Source organism: Pseudophryne corroboree, chromosome 9 (assembly GCF_028390025.1).
Source record: "Pseudophryne corroboree isolate aPseCor3 chromosome 9, aPseCor3.hap2, whole genome shotgun sequence".
NCBI lineage: Eukaryota > Metazoa > Chordata > Amphibia > Anura > Myobatrachidae > Pseudophryne > Pseudophryne corroboree.
The window spans coordinates 302,587,383-302,603,690 of NC_086452.1; the positions used below are offsets into that span (position 1 = coordinate 302,587,383).

Below are 16,308 nucleotides of genomic sequence, written 5' to 3' on the forward strand. Positions count from 1 at the left end.
CTAATTTATTTATGTACCAGTAGCTAGAAGTAGAAAAGTTCTAACAGAAACCACAAAGCTCATCTACAGCCACACCACACTGGATACACACAATCTCATCTGATTTTGGAAGCTAAGCAGTGTTGGGCCTGGTTAGTACTTGGATGGGAGACCACCTGGGAATAAAAGGTGCTGTAGGTATTTTTATACTGCCAACACTGTTCTATTGATGCATTCCATTTTCAATCTTATTCATTTATGTACCAGTAGTTAGAAGTAGAAAAGTTCTAACAGAAACCACAAAGCTCATCTACAGCCACACAATATTGGATACGCCCAATCTCATCTGATCTTGGAAGCTAAGCAGTGTTGGTCCTGGTTAGTACTTGGATGGGAGACAACCTGGCAATACAAGGTGCTGTAGGTATTTTTATATTGCCAACACCATTCTGTTGAAGCATTCCATTTTCAAACTTTTTTATTTATGTACCAGCAGTTAGAAGTAGAAAAGTTCTAACAGAAACCGCAAAGCTCATCTACAGCCACATCACACTGGATACGCCCAATCTCATCTGATCTTGGAAACTAAGCAGTGCTGGGCCTGGTTAGTATTTGGATGGGAAACCTCCTGGGAATGCAAGGTGCTGCAGATATTTTAATACTGCCAACTCCGTTCTGTTGATGCATTCCATTTTCAAACTTTTTCATTTATTTACCAGTAGTTAGAAGTAGAAAAGTTCTGACAGAAACCACAAAAATTATCTTCAGCCACACAACACTGGATACGCCCAAACTCATCTAATTTTGGAAGCTAAGAAGTGTTGGGCCTGGTTAGTACTTGGATGGGAGACCACCTGGCATTCCAAGGTGCTGTAGGTATTTTTATACTGCCAATAACGTTCTGTTGATGCATTCCATTTTCAAACTTATTCATTTATGTACCAGTAGTTAGAAGTAGAAAAGTTCTAACAGAAACTACAAAGCTCATCTAAAGCCACACCACACTGGATACACCCAATCTTATCTGGTTTTGGAAGCTAAGCAGTGTTGGGCCTGGTTAGTACTTGTATGGGAGACCACCTGGGAATACAAGGTGCTGTAGGTATTTTTATACTGCCAACACTGTTCTGTTGATGCATTCCATTTTTAATCTTATTCATTTATGTACCAGTAGTTAGAAGTAGAAAAGTTCTAACAGAAACCACAAAGCTCATCTACAGCTACACAACATTGGATACGCCCAATCTCATCTGATCTTGGAAGCTAAGCAGTGTTGGTCCTGGTTAGTACTTGGATGGGAGACCACTTGGCAATACAAGGTGCTGTAGGTATTTTTATATTGCCAACACCATTCTGTTGAAGCATTCCATTTTCAAACTAATTTATTTATGTACCAGTAGCTAGAAGTAGAAAAGTTCTAACAGAAACCGCAAAGCTCATCTACAGCCACATCACACTGGATACGCCCAATCTCATCTAATCTTGGAAACTAAGCAGTGCTGGGCCTGGATAGTATTTGGATGGGAAACCTCCTGGGAATGCAAGGTGCTGCAGATATTTTTATACTGCCAACTCTGTTCTGTTGATGCATTCCATTTTCAAACTTTTTCATTTATTTACCAGTAGTTAGAAGTAGAAAAGTTCTAACAGAAACCACAAAGCTCATATACAGCCACACCACACTGGATACACACAATCTCATCTGATCTTGGAAGCTAAGCAGTGTTGGGCCTGTTTAGTACTTGGGTGGGAGATAACCTGGGAATACGAGGTGCTGTAGATATTTTTATACTGCCAACACCGTTCTGTTGATGCATTCCATTTTTAATCTTATTCATTTATGTACCAGTAGTTAGAAGTAGAAAAGTTCTAACAGAAACCACAAAGCTCATCTACAGCCACACCACACTGGATACGCCCAATATCATCTGATCTTGGAAGCTAAGAAGTGTTGGGCCTGGTTAGTACTTGGATGGGAGACAACCTGGGAATACAAGGTGCTGGAGGTATTTTTATACTGCCAACACCATTCTGTTGATGCATTCCATTTTCAAACTTATTCATTTATGTACCAGTAGTTAGAAGTAGAAAAGTTCTAACAGAAACTACAAAGCTCATCTACAGCCACACCACACTGGATACACCCAATCTCATCTGATTTTGGAAACTAAGCAGTGTTGGGCCTGGTTAGTACTTGGATGGGAGACCACCTGGGAATACAAGGTGCTGTAGGTATTTTTATACTGCCAACACTGTTCTGTTGATGCATTCCATTTTCAATCTTATTCATTTATGTACCAGTACTTAGAAGTAGAAAAGTTCTAACAGAAACCATAAAGCTCATCTACAGCCACACCACACTGGATACGCCCAATCTCATCTGATCTTGGAAGCTAAGCAGTGTTGGTCCTGGTTAGTACTTGGATGGGAGACCACCTGGCAATACAAGGTGCTGTAGGTATTTTTATACTGCAAACACCGTTCTGTTGATGCATTCTATTTTAAAACTTATTCATTTATGTACCAGTCGTTAGAAGTAGAAAAGTTCTAACAGAAACCACAAAGCTCATCTACAGCCACACCACACTGGATACGCCCAGTCTCATCTGATCTTGGAAGCTAAGCAGTGTTGGGCCTGGTTAGTACTTGGATTGGAGGCCACCTGGGAATACAAGGTGCTGTAGGTATTTTTATATTGCCAACACCATGCTGTTGAAGCATTCCATTTTCAAACTTATTTATTTATGTACCAGTAGCTAGAAGTAGAAAAGTTCTAACAGAAACCGCAAAGTTCATCTACAGCCACATCACACTGGATACGCCCAATCTCATCTGATCTTGGAAACTAAGCAGTGCTGGGCCTGGTTAGTATTTGGATGGGAAACCTCCTGGGAATGCAAGGTGCTGCAGATATTTTTATACTGCCAACTCCGTTCTGTTGATGCATTCCATTTTCAAACTTTTTCATTTATTTACCAGTAGTTAGAAGTAGAAAAGTTCTAACAGAAACCACAAAGCTCATATACAGCCACACCACACTGGATACACACAATCTCATCTGATCTTGGAAGCTAAGCAGTGTTGGGCCTGTTTAGTACTTGGGTGGGAGATAACCTGGGAATACGAGGTGCTGTAGATATTTTTATACTGCCAACACCGTTCTTTTGATGCATTCCATTTTTAATCTTATTCATTTATGTACCAGTAGTTAGAAGTAGAAAAGTTCTAACAGAAATCACAAAGCTCATCTACAGCCACACCACACTGGATACGCCCAATATCATCTGATCTTGGAAGCTAAGAAGTGTTGGGCCTGTTTAGTACTTGGATGGGAGACAACCTGGGAATACCAGGTGCTGGAGGTATTTTTATACTGCCAACACCATTCTGTTGATGCATTCCATTTTCAAACTTATTCATTTATGTGCCAGTAGCTAAAAGTAGAAAAGTTCTAACAGAAACCGCAAAGTTCATCTACAGCCACACCACACTGGATACGCCCAATCTCATCTGATCTTGGAAACTAAGCAATGCTGGGCCTGGTAAGTATTTGGATGGGAAACCACCTGGGAATGCAAGGTGCTGCAGATATTTTTATACTGCCAACTCCGTTCTGTTGATACATTCCTTTTTCAAACCTGTTCATTTATGTACCAGTAGTTAGAAGTATAAAAGTTCTAACAGAAACCGCAAAGCTCATCTACAGCCACACCACACTGGATCTGCCTAATATCATCTGACCTTGGAAGCTAAGCAGTGTTGAGCCTGGTTAGTAGTTGGATGGGAGACAACCTGGGAATACAAAGTGATGTAGGTATTTTTATACTGCCAACACCGTTCTGTTGATGCATTCCATTTTCAAACTTATTCATTTATGTACCAGTAGCTAGAAGTAGAAAAGTTCTAACAGAAAACACAAAGCTCATCTACAGCCACACCACACTGGATACGCCCAATCTCATATGATCTTGGAAGCTCAGAAGTGTTGGGCCTGGATAGTACTCGGATGGGAAACCACCTGGGAATACAAGGTGCTGTAAGTGTTTTTATACTGCCAAGACCATTCTGTTGATGCATTACATTTTCAAACGTATTCATTTATGTACCAGTAGTTAGAAGTAGAAAAGTTCTAACAGAAACCACAAAGCTCATCTACAGCCACACCACACTGGATACGAACAATCTCATCTGATCTTGGAAGCTAAGCAGTGTTGGGCCTGTTTAGTACTTTGGTGGGAGACCACCTGGGAATATGAGGTGCTGGAGGTATTTTTATACTGCCAACACCGTTCTGTTGATGCATTCCATTTTCAAACTTATTCATTTATGTACCAGTAGTTAGAAGTAGAAAAGTTCTAACAGAAACTACAAAACTCATCTACAGCCACACCACACTGGATACGCCCAATCTCATCTGATCTTGGAAGCTAAGCAGTGTTGGTCCTGGTTAGTACTTGGATGGGAGACCACCTGGCAATACAAGGTGCTGTAGGTATTTTTATACTGCCAACACCGTTCTGTTGATGCATTCCATTTTCAAACTTATTCATTTATGTACCAGTAGCTAGAAGTAGAAAAGTTCTAACAGAAACCGCAAAGTTCATCTACAGCCACACCACACTGGATACGCCCAATCTCATCTGATCTTGGAAACTCAGCAGAGCTGGGCCTGGTTAGTATTTGGATGGGAAACCACCTGGGAATGCAAGGTGCTGCAGATATTTTTATACTGCCAACTCCGTTCTGTTGATGCATTCCATTTTCAAACTTTTTCAATTATTTACCAGTAGTTAGAAGTAGAAAAGTTCTGACAGAAACCACAAAAATTATCTTCAGCCACACCACACTGGATACGCCCAAACTCATATAATATTGAAAGCTAAGAAGTGTTGGGCCTGGTTAGTACTTGGATGGGAGACCACCTGGCATTACACGGTGCTGTAGGTATTTTTATACTGCCAATACCGTTCTGTTGATGCATTCCATTTTCAAACTTATTCATTTATGTACCAGTAGTTAGAAGTAGAAAAGTTCTAACAGAAACTACAAAGCTCATCTACAGCCACACCACACTGGATACGCCCAATCTTATCTGATCTTGGAAGCTAAGCAGTATTGGGACTGGTTAGTACTTTGATGGGAGACCACCTGGGAATACAAGGTGCTGCAGGTATTTTTATACTGCCAACACCGTTCTGTTGATGCATTCCATTTTCAAACTTATTCATTTATGTACCAGTAGCTAGAAGTAGAAAAGTTCTAACAGAAACCACAAAGCTCATCTACAGCCACACCACACTGGATACACCCAATCTCATCTGATCTTTGAAGCTAAGCAGTGTTGGGCCTGGTTAGTACTTGGATGGGAGACCTCCTGGGAATACAAGGTGCTGTAGGTATTTTTATACTGCCAACACCGTTCTGTTGATGCATTCCAATTTCAATCCTATTCCTTTATGTACCAGTAGTTAGAAGTAGAAAAGTTCTAATAGAAACCTCAAAGCTCATCTACAGCCACACCACACTGGATACGCCCAATCTCATCTGATCTTGGAAGCTAAGCAGTGTTGGTCCTGGTTAGTACTTGGATGGGAGACCACCTGGCAATACAAGGTGCTGTAGTTATTTTTATACTGCCAACACCGTTCTGTTGATGCATTCCATTTTCAAACTTATTCATTTATGTACCAGTAGCTAAAAGTAGAAAAGTTCTAACAGAAACCGCAAAGTTCATCTACAGCCACACCACACTGGATACGCCCAATCTCATCTGATCTTGGAAACTCAGCAGAGCTGGGCCTGGTTAGTATTTGGATGGGAAACCACCTGGGAATGCAAGGTGCTGCAGATATTTTTATACTGCCAACCCCGTTCTGTTGATGCATTCCATTTTCACACCTGTTCATTTATGTACCAGTAGTTAGAAGTAGAAAAGTTCTAACAGAAACCGCAAAGCTCATCTACAGCCACACCACACTGGATCTGCCTAATATCATCTGACCTTGGAAGCTAAGCAGTGTTGGGCCTGGTTAGTACTTGGATGGGAGACCACCTGGGAATACGAAGTGATGTAGGTATTTTTATACTGCCAACACCGTTCTGTTGATGCATTCCATTTTCAAACTTTTTCATTTATTTACCAGTAGTTAGAAGTAGAAAAGTTCTGACAGAAACCACAAAGATTATTTTCAGCCACACCACACTGGATACGCCCAAACTCATCTAATCTTGGAAGCTAAGAAGTGTTGGGCCTGGTTAGTACTTGGATGGGAGACCATCTGGCATTACAAGGTGCTGTAGGTATTTTTATAATGCCAATACCGTTCTGTTGATGCATTCCATTTTCAAACTTATTCATTTATGTACCAGTAGATGGAAGTAGAAAAGTTCTAACAGAAACTACAAAGCTCACCTACAGCCACACCACACTGGATACACCCAATCTCATCTGATTTTGGAAGCTAAGCAGTGTTGGGCCTGGTTAGTACTTGGATGGGAGACCACCTGGGAATAAAAGGTGCTGTAGGTATTTTTATACTGCCAACACCATTCTGTTGAAGCATTCCATTTTCAAACTAATTTATTTATGTACCAGTAGCTAGAAGTAGAAAAGTTCTAACAGAAACCGCAAAGCTCATCTACAGCCACATCACACTGGATACGCCCAATCTCATCTGATCTTGGAAACTAAGCAGTGCTGGGCCTGGTTAGTATTTGGATGGGAAACCTCCTGGGAATGCACGGTGCTGCAGATATTTTTATACTGCCAACTCCGTTCTGTTGATGCATTCCATTTTCAAACTTTTTCATTTATTTACCAGTAGTTAGAAGTAGAAAAGTTCTAACAGAAACCACAAAGCTCATCTACAGCCACACCACACTGGATACGAACAATCTCATCTGATCTTGGAAGCTAAGCAGTGTTGGGCCTGTTTAGTACTTTGGTGGGAGACCACCTGGGAATACGAGGTGCTGTAGGTATTTTTATACTGCCAACACCGTTCTGTTGATGCATTCCATTTTCAAACTTATTCATTTATGTACCAGTAGTTAGAAGTAGAAAAGTTCTAACAGAAACCACAAAGCTCATCTACAGCCACACCACACTGGATACACCCAATCTCATCTGATCTTGGAAGCTAAGCAGTGTTGGGCCAGGTTAGTACTTGGATGGGAGACCACCTGGGAATACAAGGTGCTGGAGGTATTTTTATACTGCCAACACCGTTCTGTTGATGCATTCCAATTTCAATCCTATACATTTATGTACCAGTAGTTAGAAGTAGAAAAGTTCTAATAGAAACCACAAAGCTCATCTACAGCCACACCACACTGGATATGCCCAATCTCAACTGATCTTGGAAGCTAAGCAGTGTTGGTCCTGGTTAGTACTTGGATGGGAGACCACCTGGGAATGCAAGGTGCTGCAGATATTTTTATACTGCCAACTCCGTTCTGTTGATGCATTCCATTTTCAAACTTTTTCATTTATTTACCAGTAGTTAGAAGTAGAAAAGTTTTAACATAAAACACAAAGCTCATCTACAGCCACACCACACTGTATACGCCCAATCTCATATGATCTTGGAAGCTCGGAAGTGTTGTGCCTGGATAGTACTCGGATGGGAGACCACCTGGGAATACAAGGTGCTGTAGGTGTTTTTATACTGCCAAGACCGTTCTGTTGATGCATTACATTTTCAAACTTATTCATTTATGTACCAGTAGATAGAAGTAGAAAAGTTCTAACAGAAACTACAAAGCTCATCTACAGCCACACAACACTGGATACGCCCAATCTCATCTGATCTTGGAAACTAAGCAGTGCTGGGCCTGGTTAGTATTTGGATGGGAAACCTCCCGGGAATGCAAGGTGCTGCAGATATTTTTATACTGCCAACTCCGTTCTGTTGATGCATTCCATTTTCAAACTTTTTCATTTATTTACCAGTAGTTAGAAGTAGAAAAGTTCTAACAGAAACCACAAAGCTCATCTACAGCCACACCACACTGGATACACACAATTTCATCTGATTTTGGAAGCTAAGCAGTGTTGGGCCTGGTTAGTACTTGGATGGGAAACCACCTGGGAATAAAAGGTGCTGTAGGTATTTTTATACTGCCAACACCATTCTGTTGAAGCATTCCATTTTCAAACTAATTTATTTATGTACCAGTAGCTAGAAGTAGAAAAGTTCTAACAGAAACCACAAAGCTCATCTACAGCCACACCACACTGGATACACACAATCTCATCTGATTTTGGAAGCTAAGCAGTGTTGGGCCTGGTTAGTACTTGGATGGGAGACCACCTGGGAATAAAAGGTGCTGTAGGTATTTTTATACTGCCAACACTGTTCTATTGATGCATTCCATTTTCAATCTTATTCATTTATGTACCAGTAGTTAGAAGTAGAAAAGTTCTAACAGAAACCACAAAGCTCATCTACAGCCACACAATATTGGATACGCCCAATCTCATCTGATCTTGGAAGCTAAGCAGTGTTGGTCCTGGTTAGTACTTGGATGGGAGACAACCTGGCAATACAAGGTGCTGTAGGTATTTTTATATTGCCAACACCATTCTGTTGAAGCATTCCATTTTCAAACTTTTTTATTTATGTACCAGCAGTTAGAAGTAGAAAAGTTCTAACAGAAACCGCAAAGCTCATCTACAGCCACATCACACTGGATACGCCCAATCTCATCTGATCTTGGAAACTAAGCAGTGCTGGGCCTGGTTAGTATTTGGATGGGAAACCTCCTGGGAATGCAAGGTGCTGCAGATATTTTAATACTGCCAACTCCGTTCTGTTGATGCATTCCATTTTCAAACTTTTTCATTTATTTACCAGTAGTTAGAAGTAGAAAAGTTCTGACAGAAACCACAAAAATTATCTTCAGCCACACAACACTGGATACGCCCAAACTCATCTAATTTTGGAAGCTAAGAAGTGTTGGGCCTGGTTAGTACTTGGATGGGAGACCACCTGGCATTCCAAGGTGCTGTAGGTATTTTTATACTGCCAATAACGTTCTGTTGATGCATTCCATTTTCAAACTTATTCATTTATGTACCAGTAGTTAGAAGTAGAAAAGTTCTAACAGAAACTACAAAGCTCATCTAAAGCCACACCACACTGGATACACCCAATCTTATCTGGTTTTGGAAGCTAAGCAGTGTTGGGCCTGGTTAGTACTTGTATGGGAGACCACCTGGGAATACAAGGTGCTGTAGGTATTTTTATACTGCCAACACTGTTCTGTTGATGCATTCCATTTTTAATCTTATTCATTTATGTACCAGTAGTTAGAAGTAGAAAAGTTCTAACAGAAACCACAAAGCTCATCTACAGCTACACAACATTGGATACGCCCAATCTCATCTGATCTTGGAAGCTAAGCAGTGTTGGTCCTGGTTAGTACTTGGATGGGAGACCACTTGGCAATACAAGGTGCTGTAGGTATTTTTATATTGCCAACACCATTCTGTTGAAGCATTCCATTTTCAAACTAATTTATTTATGTACCAGTAGCTAGAAGTAGAAAAGTTCTAACAGAAACCGCAAAGCTCATCTACAGCCACATCACACTGGATACGCCCAATCTCATCTAATCTTGGAAACTAAGCAGTGCTGGGCCTGGATAGTATTTGGATGGGAAACCTCCTGGGAATGCAAGGTGCTGCAGATATTTTTATACTGCCAACTCTGTTCTGTTGATGCATTCCATTTTCAAACTTTTTCATTTATTTACCAGTAGTTAGAAGTAGAAAAGTTCTAACAGAAACCACAAAGCTCATATACAGCCACACCACACTGGATACACACAATCTCATCTGATCTTGGAAGCTAAGCAGTGTTGGGCCTGTTTAGTACTTGGGTGGGAGATAACCTGGGAATACGAGGTGCTGTAGATATTTTTATACTGCCAACACCGTTCTGTTGATGCATTCCATTTTTAATCTTATTCATTTATGTACCAGTAGTTAGAAGTAGAAAAGTTCTAACAGAAACCACAAAGCTCATCTACAGCCACACCACACTGGATACGCCCAATATCATCTGATCTTGGAAGCTAAGAAGTGTTGGGCCTGGTTAGTACTTGGATGGGAGACAACCTGGGAATACAAGGTGCTGGAGGTATTTTTATACTGCCAACACCATTCTGTTGATGCATTCCATTTTCAAACTTATTCATTTATGTACCAGTAGTTAGAAGTAGAAAAGTTCTAACAGAAACTACAAAGCTCATCTACAGCCACACCACACTGGATACACCCAATCTCATCTGATTTTGGAAACTAAGCAGTGTTGGGCCTGGTTAGTACTTGGATGGGAGACCACCTGGGAATACAAGGTGCTGTAGGTATTTTTATACTGCCAACACTGTTCTGTTGATGCATTCCATTTTCAATCTTATTCATTTATGTACCAGTACTTAGAAGTAGAAAAGTTCTAACAGAAACCATAAAGCTCATCTACAGCCACACCACACTGGATACGCCCAATCTCATCTGATCTTGGAAGCTAAGCAGTGTTGGTCCTGGTTAGTACTTGGATGGGAGACCACCTGGCAATACAAGGTGCTGTAGGTATTTTTATACTGCAAACACCGTTCTGTTGATGCATTCTATTTTAAAACTTATTCATTTATGTACCAGTCGTTAGAAGTAGAAAAGTTCTAACAGAAACCACAAAGCTCATCTACAGCCACACCACACTGGATACGCCCAGTCTCATCTGATCTTGGAAGCTAAGCAGTGTTGGGCCTGGTTAGTACTTGGATTGGAGGCCACCTGGGAATACAAGGTGCTGTAGGTATTTTTATATTGCCAACACCATGCTGTTGAAGCATTCCATTTTCAAACTTATTTATTTATGTACCAGTAGCTAGAAGTAGAAAAGTTCTAACAGAAACCGCAAAGTTCATCTACAGCCACATCACACTGGATACGCCCAATCTCATCTGATCTTGGAAACTAAGCAGTGCTGGGCCTGGTTAGTATTTGGATGGGAAACCTCCTGGGAATGCAAGGTGCTGCAGATATTTTTATACTGCCAACTCCGTTCTGTTGATGCATTCCATTTTCAAACTTTTTCATTTATTTACCAGTAGTTAGAAGTAGAAAAGTTCTAACAGAAACCACAAAGCTCATATACAGCCACACCACACTGGATACACACAATCTCATCTGATCTTGGAAGCTAAGCAGTGTTGGGCCTGTTTAGTACTTGGGTGGGAGATAACCTGGGAATACGAGGTGCTGTAGATATTTTTATACTGCCAACACCGTTCTTTTGATGCATTCCATTTTTAATCTTATTCATTTATGTACCAGTAGTTAGAAGTAGAAAAGTTCTAACAGAAATCACAAAGCTCATCTACAGCCACACCACACTGGATACGCCCAATATCATCTGATCTTGGAAGCTAAGAAGTGTTGGGCCTGTTTAGTACTTGGATGGGAGACAACCTGGGAATACCAGGTGCTGGAGGTATTTTTATACTGCCAACACCATTCTGTTGATGCATTCCATTTTCAAACTTATTCATTTATGTGCCAGTAGCTAAAAGTAGAAAAGTTCTAACAGAAACCGCAAAGTTCATCTACAGCCACACCACACTGGATACGCCCAATCTCATCTGATCTTGGAAACTAAGCAATGCTGGGCCTGGTAAGTATTTGGATGGGAAACCACCTGGGAATGCAAGGTGCTGCAGATATTTTTATACTGCCAACTCCGTTCTGTTGATACATTCCTTTTTCAAACCTGTTCATTTATGTACCAGTAGTTAGAAGTATAAAAGTTCTAACAGAAACCGCAAAGCTCATCTACAGCCACACCACACTGGATCTGCCTAATATCATCTGACCTTGGAAGCTAAGCAGTGTTGAGCCTGGTTAGTAGTTGGATGGGAGACAACCTGGGAATACAAAGTGATGTAGGTATTTTTATACTGCCAACACCGTTCTGTTGATGCATTCCATTTTCAAACTTATTCATTTATGTACCAGTAGCTAGAAGTAGAAAAGTTCTAACAGAAAACACAAAGCTCATCTACAGCCACACCACACTGGATACGCCCAATCTCATATGATCTTGGAAGCTCAGAAGTGTTGGGCCTGGATAGTACTCGGATGGGAAACCACCTGGGAATACAAGGTGCTGTAAGTGTTTTTATACTGCCAAGACCATTCTGTTGATGCATTACATTTTCAAACGTATTCATTTATGTACCAGTAGTTAGAAGTAGAAAAGTTCTAACAGAAACCACAAAGCTCATCTACAGCCACACCACACTGGATACGAACAATCTCATCTGATCTTGGAAGCTAAGCAGTGTTGGGCCTGTTTAGTACTTTGGTGGGAGACCACCTGGGAATATGAGGTGCTGGAGGTATTTTTATACTGCCAACACCGTTCTGTTGATGCATTCCATTTTCAAACTTATTCATTTATGTACCAGTAGTTAGAAGTAGAAAAGTTCTAACAGAAACTACAAAACTCATCTACAGCCACACCACACTGGATACGCCCAATCTCATCTGATCTTGGAAGCTAAGCAGTGTTGGTCCTGGTTAGTACTTGGATGGGAGACCACCTGGCAATACAAGGTGCTGTAGGTATTTTTATACTGCCAACACCGTTCTGTTGATGCATTCCATTTTCAAACTTATTCATTTATGTACCAGTAGCTAGAAGTAGAAAAGTTCTAACAGAAACCGCAAAGTTCATCTACAGCCACACCACACTGGATACGCCCAATCTCATCTGATCTTGGAAACTCAGCAGAGCTGGGCCTGGTTAGTATTTGGATGGGAAACCACCTGGGAATGCAAGGTGCTGCAGATATTTTTATACTGCCAACTCCGTTCTGTTGATGCATTCCATTTTCAAACTTTTTCAATTATTTACCAGTAGTTAGAAGTAGAAAAGTTCTGACAGAAACCACAAAAATTATCTTCAGCCACACCACACTGGATACGCCCAAACTCATATAATATTGAAAGCTAAGAAGTGTTGGGCCTGGTTAGTACTTGGATGGGAGACCACCTGGCATTACACGGTGCTGTAGGTATTTTTATACTGCCAATACCGTTCTGTTGATGCATTCCATTTTCAAACTTATTCATTTATGTACCAGTAGTTAGAAGTAGAAAAGTTCTAACAGAAACTACAAAGCTCATCTACAGCCACACCACACTGGATACGCCCAATCTTATCTGATCTTGGAAGCTAAGCAGTATTGGGACTGGTTAGTACTTTGATGGGAGACCACCTGGGAATACAAGGTGCTGCAGGTATTTTTATACTGCCAACACCGTTCTGTTGATGCATTCCATTTTCAAACTTATTCATTTATGTACCAGTAGCTAGAAGTAGAAAAGTTCTAACAGAAACCACAAAGCTCATCTACAGCCACACCACACTGGATACACCCAATCTCATCTGATCTTTGAAGCTAAGCAGTGTTGGGCCTGGTTAGTACTTGGATGGGAGACCTCCTGGGAATACAAGGTGCTGTAGGTATTTTTATACTGCCAACACCGTTCTGTTGATGCATTCCAATTTCAATCCTATTCCTTTATGTACCAGTAGTTAGAAGTAGAAAAGTTCTAATAGAAACCTCAAAGCTCATCTACAGCCACACCACACTGGATACGCCCAATCTCATCTGATCTTGGAAGCTAAGCAGTGTTGGTCCTGGTTAGTACTTGGATGGGAGACCACCTGGCAATACAAGGTGCTGTAGTTATTTTTATACTGCCAACACCGTTCTGTTGATGCATTCCATTTTCAAACTTATTCATTTATGTACCAGTAGCTAAAAGTAGAAAAGTTCTAACAGAAACCGCAAAGTTCATCTACAGCCACACCACACTGGATACGCCCAATCTCATCTGATCTTGGAAACTCAGCAGAGCTGGGCCTGGTTAGTATTTGGATGGGAAACCACCTGGGAATGCAAGGTGCTGCAGATATTTTTATACTGCCAACTCCGTTCTGTTGATGCATTCCATTTTCAAACTTTTTCATTTATTTACCAGTAGTTAGAAGTAGAAAAGTTCTGACAGAAACCACAAAAATGATCTTCAGCCACACCACACTGGATACGCCCAAACTCATCTAATCTTGCAAGCTAAGAAGTGTTGAGCATGGTTAGTACTTGGATGGGAGACCACCTGGAATTACACGGTGCTGTAGGTGTTTTTATACTGCCAATACCGTTCTGTTGATGCATTCCATTTTCAAACTTATTCATTTATGTACCAGTAGTTAGAAGTAGAAAAGTTCTAACAGAATCTACAAAGCTCATCTACAGCAACACCACACTGGATACATCCAATCTCATCTGATTTTGGAAGCTAAGCAGTGTTGGGCCTGGTTAATACTTGGATGGGAGACCACCTGGGAATACAATGTGCTGTAGGTATTTTTATACTGCCAACACTGTTCTGTTGATGCATTCCATTTTCAATCTTATTCATTTATGTACCAGTAGTTAGAAGTAGAAAAGTTCTAACAGAAACCACAAAGCTCATCTACAGCTACACAACATTGGATACGCCCAATCTCATCTGATCTTGGAAGCTAAGCAGTGTTGGTCATGGTTAGTACTTGGATGGGAGACCACCTGGCAATACAAGGTGCTAAAGGTATTTTTATATTGCCAACACCATTCTGTTGAAGCATTCCATTTTCAAACTTATTTATTTATGTACCAGTAGCTAGAAGTAGAAAAGTTCTAACAGAAACCGCAAAGCTCATCTACAGCCACATCACACTGGATACGCCCAATCTCATCTGATCTTGGAAACTAAGCAGTGCTGGGCCTGGCTAGTATTTGGATGGGAAACCTCCTGGGAATGCAAGGTGCTGCAGATATTTTTATACTGCCAACTCCGTTCTGTTGATGCATTCCATTTTCAAACTTTTTCATTTATTTACCAGTAGTTAGAAGTAGAAAAGTTCTAACAGAAACCACAAAGCTCATCTACAGCCACACCACACTGGATACGAACAATCTCATCTGATCTTGGAAGCTAAGCAGTGTTGGGCCTGTTTAGTACTTTGGTGGGAGACCACCTGGGAATACGAGGTGCTGTAGGTATTTTTATACTGCCAACACCGTTCTGTTGATGCATTCCATTTTCAAACTTATTCATTTATGTACCAGTAGCTAGAAGTAGAAAAGTTCTAACAGAAACCACAAAGCTCATCTACAGCCACACCACACTGGATACACCCAATCTCATCTGATTTTGGAAGCTAAGCAGTGTTGGGCCTGGTAAGTATTTGGATGGGAAACCACCTGGGAATGCAAGGTGCTGCAGATATTTTTATACTGCCAACTCCGTTCTGTTGATACATTCCATTTTCAAACCTGTTCATTTATGTACCAGTAGTTAGAAGTAGAAAAGTTCTAACAGAAACCGCAAAGCTCATCTACAGCCACACCACACTGGATCTGCCTAATATCATCTGACCTTGGAAGCTAAGCAGTGTTGAGCCTGGTTAGTAGTTGGATGGGAGACAACCTGGGAATACAAAGTGATGTAGGTATTTTTATACTGCCATCACAGTTCTGTTGATGCATTCCATTTTCAAACTTATTCATTTATGTACCAGTAGCTAGAAGTAGAAAAGTTCTAACAGAAAACACAAAGCTCATCTACAGCCACACCACACTGGAGACGCCCAATCTCATATGATCTTGGAAGCTCAGAAGTGTTGGGCCTGGATAGAACTCGGATGGGAAACCACCTGGGAATACAAGGTGCTGTAAGTGTTTTTATACTGCCAAGACCATTCTGTTGATGCATTACATTTTCAAACGTATTCATTTATGTACCAGTAGTTAGAAGTAGAAAAGTTCTAACAGAAACCACAAAGCTCATCTACAGCCACACCACACTGGATACGAACAATCTCATCTGATCTTGGAAGCTAAGCAGTGTTGGGCCTGTTTAGTACTTTGGTGGGAGACCACCTGGGAATATGAGGTGCTGGAGGTATTTTTATACTGCCAACACCGTTCTGTTGATGCATTCCATTTTCAAACTTATTCATTTATGTACCAGTAGTTAGAAGTAGAAAAGTTCTAACAGAAACTACAAAACTCATCTACAGCCACACCACACTGGATACGCCCAATCTCATCTGATCTTGGAAGCTAAGCAGTGTTGGTCCTGGTTAGTACTTGGATGGGAGACCACCTGGCAATACAAGGTGCTGTAGGTATTTTTATACTGCCAACACCGTTCTGTTGATGCATTCCATTTTCAAACTTATTCATTTATGTACCAGTAGTTAGAAGTAGAAA

At 40.9% G+C, this 16,308-nt stretch overlaps 6 non-coding genes and 58 pseudogenes across 6 annotated transcripts; all 64 read left to right on the plus strand.

Annotated features, from left to right (window-relative positions):
* The first annotated feature begins 61 nt into the window (after positions 1-61).
* On the plus strand, positions 62-180 carry LOC134959764 (5S ribosomal RNA; annotated as a pseudogene).
* Positions 181-287: 107 nt separating this feature from the next.
* LOC134964540 (5S ribosomal RNA) lies at positions 288-406 on the plus strand (annotated as a pseudogene).
* Positions 407-513: 107 nt separating this feature from the next.
* On the plus strand, positions 514-632 carry LOC134962233 (5S ribosomal RNA; annotated as a pseudogene).
* A 333-nt stretch (positions 633-965) lies between these two features.
* Positions 966-1,084, plus strand: LOC134962030 (5S ribosomal RNA; annotated as a pseudogene).
* Positions 1,085-1,191: 107 nt separating this feature from the next.
* LOC134963078 (5S ribosomal RNA) lies at positions 1,192-1,310 on the plus strand (annotated as a pseudogene).
* Positions 1,311-1,417: 107 nt separating this feature from the next.
* LOC134963832 (5S ribosomal RNA) lies at positions 1,418-1,536 on the plus strand (annotated as a pseudogene).
* Positions 1,537-1,643: 107 nt separating this feature from the next.
* Positions 1,644-1,762, plus strand: LOC134961695 (5S ribosomal RNA; annotated as a pseudogene).
* A 107-nt stretch (positions 1,763-1,869) lies between these two features.
* On the plus strand, positions 1,870-1,988 carry LOC134963627 (5S ribosomal RNA; annotated as a pseudogene).
* Positions 1,989-2,095: 107 nt separating this feature from the next.
* LOC134963431 (5S ribosomal RNA) lies at positions 2,096-2,214 on the plus strand. Its single transcript, XR_010188122.1, has one exon. It is a non-coding gene; the product is annotated as a 5S ribosomal RNA (ribosomal RNA).
* A 107-nt stretch (positions 2,215-2,321) lies between these two features.
* Positions 2,322-2,440, plus strand: LOC134959984 (5S ribosomal RNA; annotated as a pseudogene).
* Positions 2,441-2,547: 107 nt separating this feature from the next.
* On the plus strand, positions 2,548-2,666 carry LOC134960424 (5S ribosomal RNA; annotated as a pseudogene).
* Positions 2,667-2,773: 107 nt separating this feature from the next.
* Positions 2,774-2,892, plus strand: LOC134962234 (5S ribosomal RNA; annotated as a pseudogene).
* Positions 2,893-2,999: 107 nt separating this feature from the next.
* Positions 3,000-3,118, plus strand: LOC134961696 (5S ribosomal RNA; annotated as a pseudogene).
* A 107-nt stretch (positions 3,119-3,225) lies between these two features.
* Positions 3,226-3,344, plus strand: LOC134962713 (5S ribosomal RNA; annotated as a pseudogene).
* A 107-nt stretch (positions 3,345-3,451) lies between these two features.
* LOC134962989 (5S ribosomal RNA) lies at positions 3,452-3,570 on the plus strand (annotated as a pseudogene).
* Positions 3,571-3,903: 333 nt separating this feature from the next.
* Positions 3,904-4,022, plus strand: LOC134962745 (5S ribosomal RNA; annotated as a pseudogene).
* A 107-nt stretch (positions 4,023-4,129) lies between these two features.
* On the plus strand, positions 4,130-4,248 carry LOC134961837 (5S ribosomal RNA; annotated as a pseudogene).
* Positions 4,249-4,355: 107 nt separating this feature from the next.
* Positions 4,356-4,474, plus strand: LOC134959985 (5S ribosomal RNA; annotated as a pseudogene).
* Positions 4,475-4,581: 107 nt separating this feature from the next.
* LOC134963779 (5S ribosomal RNA) lies at positions 4,582-4,700 on the plus strand (annotated as a pseudogene).
* Positions 4,701-5,033: 333 nt separating this feature from the next.
* Positions 5,034-5,152, plus strand: LOC134962602 (5S ribosomal RNA; annotated as a pseudogene).
* A 107-nt stretch (positions 5,153-5,259) lies between these two features.
* On the plus strand, positions 5,260-5,378 carry LOC134960117 (5S ribosomal RNA). Its single transcript, XR_010187701.1, has one exon. It is a non-coding gene; the product is annotated as a 5S ribosomal RNA (ribosomal RNA).
* A 107-nt stretch (positions 5,379-5,485) lies between these two features.
* LOC134960265 (5S ribosomal RNA) lies at positions 5,486-5,604 on the plus strand (annotated as a pseudogene).
* Positions 5,605-5,711: 107 nt separating this feature from the next.
* LOC134963780 (5S ribosomal RNA) lies at positions 5,712-5,830 on the plus strand (annotated as a pseudogene).
* Positions 5,831-5,937: 107 nt separating this feature from the next.
* On the plus strand, positions 5,938-6,056 carry LOC134963612 (5S ribosomal RNA; annotated as a pseudogene).
* Positions 6,057-6,163: 107 nt separating this feature from the next.
* Positions 6,164-6,282, plus strand: LOC134958914 (5S ribosomal RNA; annotated as a pseudogene).
* Positions 6,283-6,389: 107 nt separating this feature from the next.
* LOC134960401 (5S ribosomal RNA) lies at positions 6,390-6,508 on the plus strand. The gene has a single exon (XR_010187751.1). It is a non-coding gene; the product is annotated as a 5S ribosomal RNA (ribosomal RNA).
* A 107-nt stretch (positions 6,509-6,615) lies between these two features.
* On the plus strand, positions 6,616-6,734 carry LOC134962493 (5S ribosomal RNA; annotated as a pseudogene).
* Positions 6,735-6,841: 107 nt separating this feature from the next.
* Positions 6,842-6,960, plus strand: LOC134960195 (5S ribosomal RNA; annotated as a pseudogene).
* A 107-nt stretch (positions 6,961-7,067) lies between these two features.
* LOC134960093 (5S ribosomal RNA) lies at positions 7,068-7,186 on the plus strand. The gene has a single exon (XR_010187697.1). It is a non-coding gene; the product is annotated as a 5S ribosomal RNA (ribosomal RNA).
* A 107-nt stretch (positions 7,187-7,293) lies between these two features.
* On the plus strand, positions 7,294-7,412 carry LOC134960994 (5S ribosomal RNA; annotated as a pseudogene).
* Positions 7,413-7,519: 107 nt separating this feature from the next.
* On the plus strand, positions 7,520-7,638 carry LOC134964355 (5S ribosomal RNA; annotated as a pseudogene).
* Positions 7,639-7,745: 107 nt separating this feature from the next.
* LOC134963476 (5S ribosomal RNA) lies at positions 7,746-7,864 on the plus strand (annotated as a pseudogene).
* Positions 7,865-7,971: 107 nt separating this feature from the next.
* On the plus strand, positions 7,972-8,090 carry LOC134960988 (5S ribosomal RNA; annotated as a pseudogene).
* Positions 8,091-8,197: 107 nt separating this feature from the next.
* On the plus strand, positions 8,198-8,316 carry LOC134959765 (5S ribosomal RNA; annotated as a pseudogene).
* Positions 8,317-8,423: 107 nt separating this feature from the next.
* Positions 8,424-8,542, plus strand: LOC134964541 (5S ribosomal RNA; annotated as a pseudogene).
* A 107-nt stretch (positions 8,543-8,649) lies between these two features.
* Positions 8,650-8,768, plus strand: LOC134962235 (5S ribosomal RNA; annotated as a pseudogene).
* A 333-nt stretch (positions 8,769-9,101) lies between these two features.
* Positions 9,102-9,220, plus strand: LOC134962032 (5S ribosomal RNA; annotated as a pseudogene).
* Positions 9,221-9,327: 107 nt separating this feature from the next.
* On the plus strand, positions 9,328-9,446 carry LOC134963079 (5S ribosomal RNA; annotated as a pseudogene).
* Positions 9,447-9,553: 107 nt separating this feature from the next.
* LOC134963833 (5S ribosomal RNA) lies at positions 9,554-9,672 on the plus strand (annotated as a pseudogene).
* Positions 9,673-9,779: 107 nt separating this feature from the next.
* Positions 9,780-9,898, plus strand: LOC134961697 (5S ribosomal RNA; annotated as a pseudogene).
* A 107-nt stretch (positions 9,899-10,005) lies between these two features.
* On the plus strand, positions 10,006-10,124 carry LOC134963629 (5S ribosomal RNA; annotated as a pseudogene).
* A 107-nt stretch (positions 10,125-10,231) lies between these two features.
* On the plus strand, positions 10,232-10,350 carry LOC134963443 (5S ribosomal RNA). The gene has a single exon (XR_010188123.1). It is a non-coding gene; the product is annotated as a 5S ribosomal RNA (ribosomal RNA).
* Positions 10,351-10,457: 107 nt separating this feature from the next.
* LOC134959986 (5S ribosomal RNA) lies at positions 10,458-10,576 on the plus strand (annotated as a pseudogene).
* A 107-nt stretch (positions 10,577-10,683) lies between these two features.
* Positions 10,684-10,802, plus strand: LOC134960426 (5S ribosomal RNA; annotated as a pseudogene).
* Positions 10,803-10,909: 107 nt separating this feature from the next.
* LOC134962237 (5S ribosomal RNA) lies at positions 10,910-11,028 on the plus strand (annotated as a pseudogene).
* Positions 11,029-11,135: 107 nt separating this feature from the next.
* On the plus strand, positions 11,136-11,254 carry LOC134961699 (5S ribosomal RNA; annotated as a pseudogene).
* Positions 11,255-11,361: 107 nt separating this feature from the next.
* On the plus strand, positions 11,362-11,480 carry LOC134962714 (5S ribosomal RNA; annotated as a pseudogene).
* A 107-nt stretch (positions 11,481-11,587) lies between these two features.
* Positions 11,588-11,706, plus strand: LOC134962990 (5S ribosomal RNA; annotated as a pseudogene).
* A 333-nt stretch (positions 11,707-12,039) lies between these two features.
* On the plus strand, positions 12,040-12,158 carry LOC134962746 (5S ribosomal RNA; annotated as a pseudogene).
* Positions 12,159-12,265: 107 nt separating this feature from the next.
* Positions 12,266-12,384, plus strand: LOC134961838 (5S ribosomal RNA; annotated as a pseudogene).
* Positions 12,385-12,491: 107 nt separating this feature from the next.
* LOC134959987 (5S ribosomal RNA) lies at positions 12,492-12,610 on the plus strand (annotated as a pseudogene).
* A 107-nt stretch (positions 12,611-12,717) lies between these two features.
* LOC134963782 (5S ribosomal RNA) lies at positions 12,718-12,836 on the plus strand (annotated as a pseudogene).
* A 333-nt stretch (positions 12,837-13,169) lies between these two features.
* On the plus strand, positions 13,170-13,288 carry LOC134962603 (5S ribosomal RNA; annotated as a pseudogene).
* A 107-nt stretch (positions 13,289-13,395) lies between these two features.
* On the plus strand, positions 13,396-13,514 carry LOC134960105 (5S ribosomal RNA). Its single transcript, XR_010187699.1, has one exon. It is a non-coding gene; the product is annotated as a 5S ribosomal RNA (ribosomal RNA).
* Positions 13,515-13,621: 107 nt separating this feature from the next.
* On the plus strand, positions 13,622-13,740 carry LOC134960266 (5S ribosomal RNA; annotated as a pseudogene).
* Positions 13,741-13,847: 107 nt separating this feature from the next.
* Positions 13,848-13,966, plus strand: LOC134963783 (5S ribosomal RNA; annotated as a pseudogene).
* A 333-nt stretch (positions 13,967-14,299) lies between these two features.
* Positions 14,300-14,418, plus strand: LOC134961849 (5S ribosomal RNA; annotated as a pseudogene).
* A 107-nt stretch (positions 14,419-14,525) lies between these two features.
* Positions 14,526-14,644, plus strand: LOC134958943 (5S ribosomal RNA; annotated as a pseudogene).
* A 107-nt stretch (positions 14,645-14,751) lies between these two features.
* LOC134962484 (5S ribosomal RNA) lies at positions 14,752-14,870 on the plus strand (annotated as a pseudogene).
* Positions 14,871-14,977: 107 nt separating this feature from the next.
* Positions 14,978-15,096, plus strand: LOC134960196 (5S ribosomal RNA; annotated as a pseudogene).
* A 107-nt stretch (positions 15,097-15,203) lies between these two features.
* LOC134960643 (5S ribosomal RNA) lies at positions 15,204-15,322 on the plus strand (annotated as a pseudogene).
* A 333-nt stretch (positions 15,323-15,655) lies between these two features.
* On the plus strand, positions 15,656-15,774 carry LOC134964731 (5S ribosomal RNA; annotated as a pseudogene).
* A 107-nt stretch (positions 15,775-15,881) lies between these two features.
* Positions 15,882-16,000, plus strand: LOC134961839 (5S ribosomal RNA; annotated as a pseudogene).
* A 107-nt stretch (positions 16,001-16,107) lies between these two features.
* Positions 16,108-16,226, plus strand: LOC134959988 (5S ribosomal RNA; annotated as a pseudogene).
* The last annotated feature ends 82 nt before the right edge of the window (positions 16,227-16,308 follow it).